The sequence below is a fragment of the Arachis hypogaea genome, chromosome 7 (assembly GCF_003086295.3).
Source record: "Arachis hypogaea cultivar Tifrunner chromosome 7, arahy.Tifrunner.gnm2.J5K5, whole genome shotgun sequence".
Taxonomy (NCBI): domain Eukaryota; kingdom Viridiplantae; phylum Streptophyta; class Magnoliopsida; order Fabales; family Fabaceae; genus Arachis; species Arachis hypogaea.
Window position 1 is genome coordinate 51,658,527 of NC_092042.1, and position 14,533 is coordinate 51,673,059.

General features: G+C 39.8%; 1 non-coding gene across 1 annotated transcript; it reads left to right on the forward strand.

Moving 5' to 3' along the window:
* Window positions 1–10,960: 10,960 nt before the first annotated feature.
* Window positions 10,961–11,068, forward strand: LOC112704718 (small nucleolar RNA R71). Its single transcript, XR_003155328.1, has one exon. It is a non-coding gene; the product is annotated as a small nucleolar RNA R71 (small nucleolar RNA).
* Window positions 11,069–14,533: the final 3,465 nt, after the last annotated feature.

Consider the following 14,533-nt stretch of genomic DNA (forward strand, 5'->3'; position numbering starts at 1 on the left):
ACATGGTGCATAGGGGAGTGGTGGTTCTTGGGAGTAATTGGATTGGCGTTGGGGCGAATAAGGATCATATGGTGGCAAATGGTGAAAAGAAGCTTGTGAGTGTGGTGGGTTGAGGTTATGTTGAAAGAATTGTCTCTGAGCATAGGGTGGGGCTTTTGGTAGCTACAAGGGGGTCCACCAAATCTATCAGTTGGGTATGCATTGTAGAATGGTCTTTGTCCATGATATCAAGGAGGGTGTTGTTTCCTAAAGGGTTGATCAGATCCTCTTGGCTCCATCCATCTTTGATTGCTTTGACCTTGATGCATAGTCCTGTTATAGCTTCCATTCCTTGCAACAAAATTAGAACCAAACTCAAAGCGAGAGGGGTGAGAATTCATAGTGGTTATCAGAAATAAGAAGGGAGAACAAAAACAAATAAACAAGTAAAAGAAAAATATTTACAATAACCAATAATAAGGCACACGTTTGCAATTCCCCGGCAACGGCGCCATTTTGAAGAGAAGAACTTTTGCGTGGTCTAGAATTCAGAATAAATTCCCGTTGCAAGTATAGTTTCTAAACCAACAAAAGTCCTTTCTTACAAACGTTTTGGTTGTCACAAGTAACAAACCCCTTTTAAATTGATAATCGAGTATTTAAACCTCGGGTCGTCTTCTCAAGGAATTACAGGGAGGTATGTTCTTATTATTGGTTATGCAAAAGTATATTTTTGGATTTTAAAAAGGGTTGAACAAGTAATTTAATTGACAAGAAAAATAAATAAATGACTATAAAATAAACTCCTCGCAAGATATGAGAAATTGGAAGTCCTATCCTAGTTATCCTTATTAGGTGTGATGAGAATTGGGTTTTAATCCCACTTAGTTAACCTTTACTAAAGCAAAGGAAAGTCAAGTGGACTAATTAGTTTGATCCTTAAGTCCTAGTTAATCCTTGTGGGAAGACTAGCTTTAGAGCGATCTAGATCAATTAGAATCTGCCAATTTCAACCACTGCTGAGTTTGACAACTCAAGAGTTACCAATTAATCAACCAAAGCCAAAAGGGAATAAAATCTACTTGAATGAAAATAATTTGGATAGAGCCCAAGCATCAATAACATAAATTAGAGAAAATAATCATAAGTCTGAAATACCTCAAATTATCTTAATTAAAAAAATCCTAACATGAAAAGTTCATAAGCCAAATAGGCGACATAAGTAACACAAGCATTAAAGCATCTGGAAGTAAAAGAGAAATATAAAGTAAAAGGAATATTGAACCTGATATGAAGATGAGATAAATCCTAATCCTAATAGAAATCCTAATCATAAATCCTAAGAGAGAGGAGAGAGCCTCTCTCTCTAAAAACTACATTTACACTATGAAAAGTAAAAATTACTCGCTATCTGATTGTCACGCTCCGCATGAATGCATTCCCTCACTTCATAACTTCTAATTTGTGCTTCTTGGATTTGGATCTGGGCCAAAAGGGCCAAAAAATAACTGGAAATGAGATCTGCAAATTCTGCAGATCGCGCACGTCACGCGTCCGCGTGGGTCACGCGGTCGCGTCATCTGGAGTGTTGCTCTTCCACGCGGTCACGTCAGCCATGCGCCCGCGTCAGTTGTATTTCGCAAGTCACGCGTTCGCCTCATCCATGCGCTCGCATCGATTCTCTTTTGTGCAAACCACGCGTTCGCATCGTCCATGTGGACGCGTCACTGCCCGTTGCTCCAAAACTCCAATTTGTGCTTTCCTTCCATTTTTGTATGTTTTCTTTCCATCCTTTAAATCATTCCTGCCCTATAAAACCTGAAAGTACTCAACACACAAATCACAGCATCGAATGGTAATAAAGGATAATTAAGTTTGATTATTTTAAAGCATAAGGAACATATTTTCTCATATATCACATAATAAGGAAGGGAAAGTGAAACCATGCAATTTACATGAATAAGTAGGTGAAGGGTTAAATAAATCACTTAAATTGAGCTCAATATACATCATAAAATATGGGTTTATCAATAGTTTTTAGTAGGATTTAGCTACTTTTTAGTATAATTTTATTATTTTTAAAGAAAAATTCACATTTCTAGAGATTACTATGAGTTTGTGTATTTTTCTGTGATTTCAGGTATTTTCTGGCTGAAATTGAAGGACCTGAGCAAAAAACTGATTCAGAGACTAAAGAAGGACTGCAGATGCTGTTGGATTCTGACCTCCCTGCACTCGAAATAGTTTTTTGGAGCTACAAAAACCCAAATGGCGCGCTCTTAATTGCGTTGGAAAGTAGACATCCAGGGATTTCCAGCAATATATAATAGTTCATACTTTGCTCGAGTTTAGACGACGCAAACTGGCGTTCAACGCCAGCTTTCTGCCCTATTCTAGTGTTAAACGCCAGAAACAAGTTGCAAGCTAGAGTCAAACACCAGAAACAAGTTACAAAATGGCGTTTAACTCCAAGAGAAGTCTCTACACGTGAAAGCTTCAATGCTCAGCCCAAGCACACACCAAGTGGGCCTGGAAGTGGATTTCTACATTATTTACTTATTTCTATAAACCTAGGCAACTAGTTTAGTATAAATAGAACTTTTTACTATTGTATCAAGGGTCTTTTTCCCTAGTTTCGAATTCATATGACATTTGGGGAGGCTGGCATTCGGCCATGCCTAGACCATGTTCTTATGTATTTTCAACGGTGGAATTTCTACACATCATAGATTAAGGTGTGGAGCTCTGCTGTTCCTCTAGTATTAATGCAAAGTACTATTGTTCTTCTATTCAATTCAAGCTTATTCTTATTCTAAGATATTCACTCGTACTTCAACCTGATGAATGTGATGATCCGTGACACTCATCATCATTCTAAATTTATGAATGCGTGCCTGACAAACACTTCTGTTCTACTTGCAAAAGCTAGAGTGTGCATCTCTTGAGTTTATAATCAACGATTCACATCGACTCCCCTCTGACAATGGGGCATATGAATATGAAATTAGAACCTTCGTGGTATAGGCTAGAATAAATTGGCAGCATTCCTGAGATCCAAAAAGTCTATACCTTGTCTGTGGTATTCTGAGTAGGATCTGGGAAGGGATGACTTTGACGAGCTTCAAACTCGCGACTGTAGGGCGTAGTGACAGACGCAAAAGGATAGTAAATCCTATTCCTACACGACCGAGTGATGTGTGAAAACTTGTCTCTCAACAAATTTCCTTTCGTCAAGTATACCGAATTTGTTGTCAAGTAAAAACTCACAATAGAGTGAGGTCGAATCCCACAGGGATTGATTGGTCAAGCAACTTTAGTTGGAAGAGTATGCTAGTTGAGCTGAACAGAGTGTAGTTTGAGAATTGCAGAAAATTAAATGGCAAAAAAATAAATAACAGAAAATAAAGTGCAGAATCTTAAATGGGAATTTGGGGTAATGAGCATGAAAATAAATGACAGAAAATAAAGAGAATGGGTAAGATCAAAAATGGGGAATTCATTGGGCTCAGGAGATGTTGTATTCTCCGGATCAAGTTCATTTTCATCTCTTCCTCAATCAATGAATCTATTGATCTCCTTCGCAATCTTAGGTGATTATATTCCAATTTCTTGGTAATCCAATCTCTCTAAGCTTGAACAATTGCCCAATTCCTTGATTTAATTGCTCATGGGAAGAGATGAAGTATGGTCATTGATTATACCACATGTATTTCCAAATCAAAGTGTTGGGAGGATTACATGTCTCTATATCCGCCCAGACCCCAATTTGGTAAACATGAGAAAGCATTTCTAGCATGATCTCCTCATCCCTTTACCAAGGCTCAGAGGAAATCCAATTATGGAGAGTTTCTTTTCCAAGACAACTAACCAATTGAATTAAGATCGAAAGTTTTCTAGTAAATCAATAGAGAAGAAAGAAGAAGAGAATGAAAACTATAATTGATCCATCAAATTATAACAGAGCTCCCTAACCCAATGAAAGGGGTTTAGTTGTTCATAGCTCTAGAAATGGAAAATGGAAAAAAATAATACATCCCAGCTAAAAGTGCAGAAAAGTAAATATACAGAGAGTAGTTCTCCAAAGTGCCAAGCTTCTCTATAGTTCAAAACTACCCTATATACTACTCCTCTTGCTCTTCTAGTGAGTTCTTCAAGTCTTGGATGTGGGCTTTCGATCTTGAGTTGAAGCAGTTCCAATCTTTAGTGGGCCCAGCTTGCAAAGAAGTGTGAATTAGGTATCGGCGTTAGTGAAGTTAACGTTAAGTGACATTGTGGGTTCGAGAACGTTAGTGGCAATCACAATTTTCACTAACGTTCCAACCCCATATAGCCTACGTTAACTCCAACGTTAGTGGCACTAACGTGACCACTAACGTTGCCTTGTAAATCTTCACTAGCGTTATTGGGACTCACCTTTCCCAATAACGTTGGCTTATAACCCTTCGCAAGCGTTATTGGGACTCACCTTTCCCATTAACGTTGCCTTATACCCTTTGTCCCTCCATTAGAGTTCACGTTAGTGTAACTAACGTGGCTCTTAACGTGGTTATGCCCCACCTTCGAGAGCGTTAGTGACACTTACCTTTGTCACTAACGCTCAAAGTGCCCCTACTCTCCACGTTAGAGCTCACGTTAACTAAGTTAACGTGGTAGTAATGCCATCTTCCAACGTTAATGACAAAGGTGAGTGTCACTAACGTTGGCTCATCAATCTCAGTTCTACGTTAACTTTCACGTTAGTGGTCTTAACGTGACCACTAATGTGGGCAATACTAGTTGATCCAACGTTAGTGACAAAGGTGAGTATCACTAACGTTGGCATTGTTCCTCTCTTCCACGTTAGAGTTCACGCTAACTAAGTTAACGTGACTCTTAACGTTGCTCATTGCCAAATCTTGGAACGTTAGTGGTGTTCACGTTTACCACTAACGTTGGAGCTTTCTTTTGTTTCCATGTTAACTACCACGTTAACTTAGTTAACGTGGTAATTAACGTGGGCTTATGATGGCTTCGTGGGCATTATTGGTGATCACTTTTCTCCTTAATGTTGCAAGCTATTTACCATTCTACGTTAGTGGTCACGTTAACTAGATTAACGTGAGTACTAATGTGGTTCTTCCTTGCTTCCTTTGTCCTGAAATCAAGCAAATAAAGTGCATCAAAGCTCTAGCCAAAGTCATGAGATTATGCATCATCAATTTATCATTCAATTCTAGCAAAATCCTCATGAAATCATGTGAAATTCACAATAGTTGCTTGAATCAAGGTGTAAGTGTATTTTCATCCAAAACGTGCCTTATTCACTAAGAAAATGCATGAAACTACCTTAAAACAGTAAAGAAAAGGTCAGTGAAACTGGCCTAGATGCCTTGGCATCACAACAGCAAACTTAAAGCTTGCTTGTCCCTAAGAAAATACTAAAACATAGGAAGAATGAATGAAAGAGCAAGAAGATAATATAGAAGTAAAATTCCTGGTTTATGGGGTTTCATGCATAGCAACTTAGGTTCTTTCCTTTACTAGGTTTCAGACCTTTATCAAGTCCTTGGTCACTCTCTTGATTACATCCTTTGAGACTTCTTAATTGTTGATCCTTCCTTCTTTTCCAAGGTTTATTACATTCTTCTTTTGGCTAACTGCTCTGTAAGAGGGTGACTCTTTATGATAAGCTTTCAGTCAACACCCCCGAACCAGTTGGCTCAAGGTACTAGGTGTTAAGACACCCCTACGGACTTACTCCCCCAAGTCTCTTTCCCTCATACATACAAACCACAGGCACATGGTTTGTTATTTTTCTTTCTTGAGACCTTGGTGTCCAGCACCTCTTTGGGTTACTAAGTGTTCTGTAGCAAAGGTCACTCTAGATAGTGTACTTTCAGCTGATAATCCCGGACCAATTAATCCAAGTTACCAAGTGATGAGGCACCCCTAAGAGCTTATTCATCCAAGCATATCCCTTGCACATGAACACCACAGAAACATGCCTCAATCGTAAAACCCTTGGTGCCTAGCATTGTTTCTTATTGTGTTTCTTTCCTTTTCACTTTTATTGTTCTTTCTCTTTTCTTATTGGGATCTTATTATTTAGTTAGTCTCATAGGATGTGTTTCAAGCATAGGATTCAGGGTAGATAGTTGCCTTTTTTCCTTGTTTGGTGAACCAACTTAGCTTACTAATCATCCTACCACAAACATTCAGAACCTACTTTACGAAATAACTCCACTCTTGTTCTTTTCATAGCATTTTCTTTTTTATTAACTTAAAGGACAAACATGCAAGTAAGAAAGGTGGAAGTGAACACTAAAGACATTAAGCTCAATAAACATAAACTTAAGCAATGGAAAACTTAATGCAGAATTAAAAATCCTAAGCTACCATGGAAGCATGTTCTATTTCATACATGATTTTCCTTATTTAAAGCTTTGAAAAAGGTAGAACTAAGAAGGAACTCCACCACCTTTCAATTATCGGAATGCTCATGTTCCCTTGTCTTGGGATCCTCCTTAATTGCTTGAGTCTCCATTCCCCTTGTGCTTCCCTATCAGCTTTTTCCAGAAACCGGCATCCTCCATCTTCTTCTTTAACGCTTCCTTTTGCTGTTTCACCTTCCCCTCTTCTTGCTCTGTTAAGTCCTTGCGAACTGCCTCATAAATTGGGATGGCAGGGTGCAAGTTATGCATATGCCCAGTCATATAGTTTAACTTAGCCTGAGTGTTTATGCTAAATTCTTCTCGATGCAGTTGCCTTCCTTCGTTGAGCACACTGAATTCGTTGAAGGCTTTCATCTGAGCTATCTGGCGTTGGTTGAGTTCTTGGAGGCATTTGTCTTGGCTTTCTTGCCTTTCGAACACTTGACTGATGGCTTGGGTGAGCTGGGAGTAATGCTCCTGTTGTAATTCCATTTGCTGTTTCTGCCACTCTCTTTGTTGATCCATCCAACTAGAGAGTAGTTTTTTTTGATGATCCATCCTTTGAGCTTGGACATGTAGTTGCTGTTCTTGTCCCTCCATATAGCTACTTGCCATATACTCAATGGCTTCCTTGATGTGAAACAGATTTATATTGGTTGGATCAAATTGTCCTTCTTGCTGGTGCCCTGTTTGTTGGGGTTCTTCTTGGTGAGGTTCTTCTTGGTAGGACTCTTCTTGTGTCGTTCTTTTCCTTATCTGAGGCCTCCTTTGCTGTTGGGCGGGTGTCACATAATTTATGCGTTGGAGTGTGACTAACCTCCCAGGATTTAACCATTGTGGATTGTTGTCTTCGAATACCACTTTGGCTTTCATGCATAGCTTCAGGATGGTGCTGGGGTACCCAAGTCTAGCACCCGGATCATTCTTCTCGGCTGAATCATAGATCCCTTCAGCTATAATTTCATGCACATTGATGCTTCCACCCTTTACTAAGCAATGTACCATGGTAGCTTGAGCAATATTGACCTCAAAATTGTTTGCGGCTGGAAGGAGAGACCTCCTTACTAGCTCAAACCATCCTTTGGCTTATGGGATGAGGTCTCCTCTCCTAATGAACCTCGGCCTCTTATCCGAGTATCTTTCCCTATCAGACCCAATAACACACATATCATTCACAATTTCTTCAAGTTCATCTTCCTCGGGAGCATTACTTATTCTTACTTGATAGCTAAGCTCATCAAAATATGGTGATTTTAGCTGAAGAGTCCTTGTTATAGCGTTGGGGCTGAAGTCCACCTCTGTTCCTCTTACATAACTTTTGAAGGTGGGTGCCCTAGTACTGTCTTATCTGACCGCATTTGCATAGAACTCTTTGATGATGTTTGCATTTATCTTTGTCTCTGGATTGGTGAGCTTTTGCCAACCCCTCTGTGCAATCTTTTCTCTGATCTTAGGGCACTCATCCTCATTGAATTGGAATGTCAACTCTGGCAATATTTTCTTGTTCTTGATCTGTTCATATTGAAGCTCATGGAAGGCAGTTTTGAATCTCCCGGCGTCGAAAGAAGGTTGCTCCATGGGCTTCTTTCCTTTTTGCCTCTTGGAACTTGATGATGCCATGCAAGATGGTTGATGTATGGTTGCGGCTCACTAGACGTGGCTAGGAGAGTGTGTATGAAACTTTCGGTAAAGTGGAGGATGAAGTGTGTGTGTTCGAGAGAAGGAAAGGAGAGGAATGATATTATGAAGTGTGTACGGAGAGGTTGTGTGAAGGGGTTTATATAGGAAGATGGCAAATGATTGAAGGGTGTGGATTGATGGTGTTGTTTGATAGTGGACGGTTGGGGTTTGGTATTGAATGAGCACAAGGATCACCTCTTTTATGAGGGTCTTGGTTCGGTCTCCAAAGCTATCCAACTCCCAATGTTGCATGGCAACACTTCCAAAGATATTCCCCTTGAAGACAAGTGTGAGATTTCCTTAGTATAGTGTCCGAATCTCCCTTCCTTAATTGTCCTATCAAGTACCATCATTGTCCCTTTTGATTCCCTATACACGAAAAAAAGGAATGCAAATGGTTAATTGAAATTTTTGGTGGGAAAACTTAAGGTGTGAGCTAACTAAAAAAAGAAAAAAAATATCTTTTTCATTTGTTTTTAAATGACTAAATGCTTTCCATGAATGCAAATCAATCAACCACTAAATTTCCCATGCATGCAACGTTGGTACACCAAACTTGTTTGTGATCATATGGTGCAACAAGTTTGGGGAACAATTTTACCTCATAAAGTGTGTTCAAGCCCACTTGGTGTGCCTTGAACACCAAACTTATCATGTACTATACATTGCATGTAAAGGGGTCTTATATTGGTCATTAAAATTGATTTAAAAATCCATGAAATTTGCCTTATTACTACTATTATAAATTAAAGGAAGAGGGCATAGAACATGGGCTGCCTCCCATGAAGCACTTCTTTAGCGTCATTAGCTTGATGTTTGGTCCTTGTCAAGGTGGCTGATAGTGCTTGAAATCTTCCCCCCTTGCAGTGAACCTATGTCCATTGGCCTTGTTGATAAGCTCCATCTGCTCTAGGGAAAAGATTTTGTTGATGGTGTACACTGGAGGCAGCTGGGATGGAATAGTGGGGAGGTGAGGTGGTATAGATGGGAAGTATATAGAGACCACTTCATCTCCTGGCGAGAAATCTTCTGTAGGGATTTTCTTTTTTTCCATCCCCTTGGGACCTTTTTCTTGTGTCCGTTGATGCCAACTTGTTCCTTGTGGTTTCCTTTTTGAGAATGGTTTTGTTGTCTATTTTATGTGATTCTGGTGGGTCTGGTTTCTTTTGGATTACACTTGGCTGTTGCTCCTTCTGATCACATTGGTTGTTAACCATAGGAGTCCTTATGTGTGGTGCTTGTGCTTCCTTGTTTGGCTCCTCCATCAACTCTTTGTTATCATGATCTGCTTCTTGTGAGAGGTTGAAAATATTGAAAGTGAGCTGATCATCATGCATTCTCAACACTAGCTCTCCTCGTTCCACATCTATGAGTGCTCTGGCTGTGGCTAAGAATGGCCTTCCCAGAATGATGGGGTAAATGGGATTCTCATCCATTTCCAGGATGACAAAGTCTGTGGCGAGGAAGTAGTTCCCAACCTTCACTACCACATTCTCAACCACTCCTATTGCCTGTTTTTGAGTTTTGTCAGCCAACTTAATAATTACATCTGTGGGTGTTAGCTCATTGATTTGAAGCTTTTTCATGAGGGATAGAGGCATTAAGTTGATGCTCGCTCCCAGGTCACAGAGGCCTTTATCAATCATTGTTTCTCCTATGGCACAGGGAATATGGAAACTCCCTGGATCCTTCCTCTTTGTGGGTGGCCCTGGTTGAATGAGAGCACTGCAATCCCTATTCATCTTTATTGTTTGTCCACCTTTCAATGAACTCTTTCTGGATAATAGCTCCTTTATATACTTTATGTAGGAAGACATTTGCTGTAGGGCTTTAATAAATGGTATATTCACATCAAGAGATGCAAACATGTCGAGGAATCTTGAATACACTCTCCCTGCTACACCACCTTTAAGCCTTTGGGGAAAGGGTGCATATGGGTTAAGTGTCTCTTTCTTCTCCAGCTCTTCCTTGAGTGTGGGTTGAGGTGCATGGCTCCTTTCTTCCTGGTTTCCCTTTTGATTATCTTGGAGGTGTTCTACTTCATTCATACTCCTCTCATCACTTGTGGTGATCATCTTACATTCTTCCCACCTTACTTTCTTTGTTTCTCCTCTTGGGTTCTTCTCCGTGTCACTGGAAAATCCATTAGTGGGTTTGGGAATTTGTTGAGATAGATACCCTACTTGGGACTCCAGTCTCTTGATGTTTTCTCCTTGGTTTTTGATATTGGCTCGCACTTCTTCCTTAAACACCTTGTTGTCTTGGACTTCTCAACATAAATCTTCAAGTAGAGTCTCAATTTTTGAAAGTCTATCGTCCGTTAGTGATGGTGGATTGGGGTTAGGTGGGTGTTGATAGGATCTCTGTGAGGTATGTTGGTGAGTTGCATTGTTGTTGGAGTTGAGGTTGTGGATTCTCTGGTCTTGACCTTGGTCTTGTTGATTTTCCCAACCAAAGTTGGGGTGATTTCTCCATCAAGAGTTATAGGTTTTGGAGTATGGGTCATGGATTTGTCTAGGTGAGTTTCCAACATAGTTGGCTTGTTTCCAGTCACCTTCTTCTCCTATATTCACTCCTTCTTGAGTTGGTGATGAAGTGATGACTGCTGTAACTTGGTTTTCCTCCATCTTCTTGGTGAGATCTGCTAGCTGCTTGGTGATCATCTTATTTTGAGCTAGCAATGCATCCATGTGGTTCAGCTCTATTACACCTCGAGTGTTACTTCTTTCAGAGGCATAGAAGTAGTCATTCTCAGCTACTACTTCAATGACATCTATGGCTTCTTCAATGGTTTTCTTCTTGTTTAGAGAGCCCCCTGATGAATGATCTACAGCCTTCTTTGACTCATAGGAAAGACCTTCATAGAAAATGTGAAGTTGAACTCATTCATTAAACATATCTGATGGGCATCTTCTTGTTAAGTCTTTGAACCTCTCCCATGCCTCATAGAGAGTCTCACCATCTTGTTGCCTGAAAGTCTGCACCTCAGCTCTTAGCCTGTTAATTCTTTGAGGAGGGTAGAATCTTGCCAAAAATTTGTTCACCACATCTTTCCAATTTGTCAAGCTCTCCTTTGGAAAGGATTCGAGCAACTTAGATGCCTTGTCCCTGAGTGAAAAAGGGAACAACAGCAGCCTATAGACATCCGGGTGGACTCCATTAGACTTCACAATGTCACAAATTTTTAAGAAGGTTGTTAGATGTTGATATAGGTCTTCTTGAGCACTTCCTCCAAATGAGCAGTTGTTCTGAACAAGGGTGATGAGTTGGGGTTTTAGTTCAAAGTTGTTGGCATGTATGGTGGGCTTTTGGATGCTACTTCCACAGTTTCCTGGAATTGGATTGATGTAGGAGCCTAGAACTCTCCTTTCTTGCCTAGCATTATTTGTAGGGCCTTCTCTAGCATGGTTGTGAGCTTCTTCTTCATGATTGTTTTCCAATTTCTCTTTCATGTTGGGTTCAAAGTACTCTTCCTCTTCCTCAGCACCAACAACTCCTTTCCCTCTTTCTTCCCTCCTTAATCTCCAGAGGGTTCTCTCAGGTTCTGAATCAAAGGAAGTTTAGGTTCCCCCTCTTCTCCCTGTCATACAACTAACAAAACACGCAGCAAGAGATAAAATGAAGAGGTTATTCTTGTTAGAGTGATTGTTAGTGTGAGTGATGCAAATTATCAAACAGTTAGTGGGTTAGTGAGCAGAATTGTAGATAATAACAAAGAAAGAAAGAAAAACAGAGAGGGTATAGAGGATGAGGAAGAAGTTAAACAAAGTGAAAATAAATGACTGAATAAAGTAAACAAACAAGGGGAAAATGCCCAATCTAGTGAGCTTCCAACTTAATCATTGTTGATACAAAATCAATCCCTGGCAACGGCGCCATAAACTTGATGCGTGAAAACTTGTCTCTCAACAAATTTTCCTTTGGAAAGTATACCGAATTTGTCGTCAAGTAAAAACTCACAATAGAGTGAGGTCGAATCCCACAGGGATTGATTGGTCAAGCAACTTTAGTTGGAAGAGTATGCTAGTTGAGCTGAACAGAGTGTAGTTTGAGAATTGCAGAAAATTAAATGGCGGAAAAATAAATAGCAGAAAATAAAGTGCAGAATCTTAAAGGGGATTTGGGGTAATGAGCATTAAAATAAATGATAGAAAATAAAGAGAATGGGTAAGATCAGAAATGGGGAATTCATTGGGCTCAGGCGATGTTGTATTCTCCGGATCAAGTTCATTTTCATCTCTTCCTCAATCAAAGCATTTCTTGGTAATCCAATCTCTCTAAGCTTGAACAATTGCCCAATTCCTTGATTTAATTGCTCATGGGAAGAGATGAAGTATGGTCACTGATTATACCACATGAATTTCCAAATCAAAGTATTGGGAGGATTACATGTCACTATATCCGCCCAAACCCCAATTTGGTCCAACATGAGAAAGCATTTCTAGCATGATCTCCTCATCCCTTTTCCAAGGCTCAGAGGAGATCCAATTATGGAGAGTTTCTTTTCCAAGACAACTAACCAATTGAATTAAGATCAAAAGCTTTCTAGTAAATCAAAAGAGAAGAAAGAAAAAGATAATGAAAACTATAATTGATCCATCAAATTACAACAGAGCTCCCTAACCCAATGAAAGGGGTTTAGTTGTTCATAGCTCTAGAAATGGAAAATGGCATAAAATAATACATCCCAGCTAAAAGTGCAGAAAAGTAAATATACAGAGAGTAGTTCTCCAAAGTGCCAAGCTTCTCTATAGTTCAAAACTACCCTATATACTACTCCTCTTGCTCTTCTAGTGAGTTTTTCAAGTCTTGGATGTGGGCTTTCGATCTTGAGTTAAAGCAGTTCCAATCTTTAGTGGGCCCAGCTTGCAGAGAAGTGTGAATTAGGCATGGGTGTTAGTGAAGTTAACGTTAAGCGACATTGTGAGTCCGAGAACGTTAGTGGCAATCACAATTTTCACTAACGTTCCAACCCCATATAGCCTACGTTAACTCCAACGTTAGTGGCACTAACGTGACCACTAACGTTGCCTTGTAAATCTTCGCTAGCGTTATTGGGACTCACCTTTCCCAATAACGTTGGCTAATAACCCTTCGCAAGTGTTATTGGGACTCACCTTTTCCATTAACGTTGCCTTATGCCCTTTGTCCCTACGTTGGAGTTCACGTTAGTGTAACTAACGTGGCTCTTAACGTGGTTATGCCTCACCTTCGAGAGCGTTAGTGACACTTACCTTTGTCACTAATGCTCAAAGTGCCCCTACTCTCCACGTTAGAGCTCACGTTAACTAAGTTAACGTGGTAGTAATGCCATCTTCCAACGTTAGTGACAAAGGTGAGTGTCACTAACGTTTGCTCATCAATCTCAGCTCTACGTTAACTTTCACGTTAGTGGTCTTAGCGTGACCACTAACGTGGGCAATGCTAGTTGATCCATCGTTAGTGACAAAGGTGAGTGTCACTAACGTTGGCATTGTTCCTCTCTTCCACGTTAGAGTTCACGTTAACTAAGTTAACGTGACTCTTAACATGGCTCATTGCCAAATATTGGAACGTTAGTGGTGTTCACGTTTACCACTAACGTTGGAGATTTCTTTTGTTTCCACGTTAACTACCACGTTAACTTAGTTAACGTGGCAATTAACGTGGGCTTATGATGGCTTTGTGGGCGTTATTGGTGATCACTTTTCTACTTAACGTTGCAAGCTATTTACCATTCATTCACTAAGAAAATGTATGAAACTACCTTAAAACAGTAAAGAAAAGGTCAGTGAAACTGGCCTAGATGCCCTGGCATCACCGAGAACCAACACCTGATTAGCCATGCGGTAGCTGTGCTTGATATTTTTCATCTGAAACAAGAAATCCGACAATTGATTAGCCGTACAAAAACTGTAGAGGACCATTTTCACTGAGAGGACGGCAAGTAGCCATTGACAACGGTGACACCCAACATACAGCTTGCCATAGAAAGGAGTATGAAGGATTGGATTAAGGACAATAGGAAAGCAGAGAATCAGAAGGAACAATGCATCCCCATACGCTTATCTGAAATTCCCACCAATGAATTACATAAGTATCTCTATCTTTATTTTATGTTTTATTTATCTTTTAATTATCAAAACTCTATAACCATTTGATTCTGCCTGACTGAGAATTACAAGATGACCATAGCTTGCTTCAAGCCGACAATCTCCGTGGGATCGACCCTTACTCGTGTAAGGTTTATTACTTGGACGACCCAGTGCACTTGCTGGTTAGTTGTGCGAAGTTGTGAAAAAAAAGAGCTGAGATTACAATTGTGCGTACCAAGTTGTTAGCGCCATTGAGATCACAATTTCGTGCACCATACATATATATTTTTCTTCTTTTTTTTTCAAAAGATAAATGCATATGGTTTAAATATTTAATGTATGAATATGTACTTAATTTCCCAAAAATGTTCAATAAAATCCAAAATACAT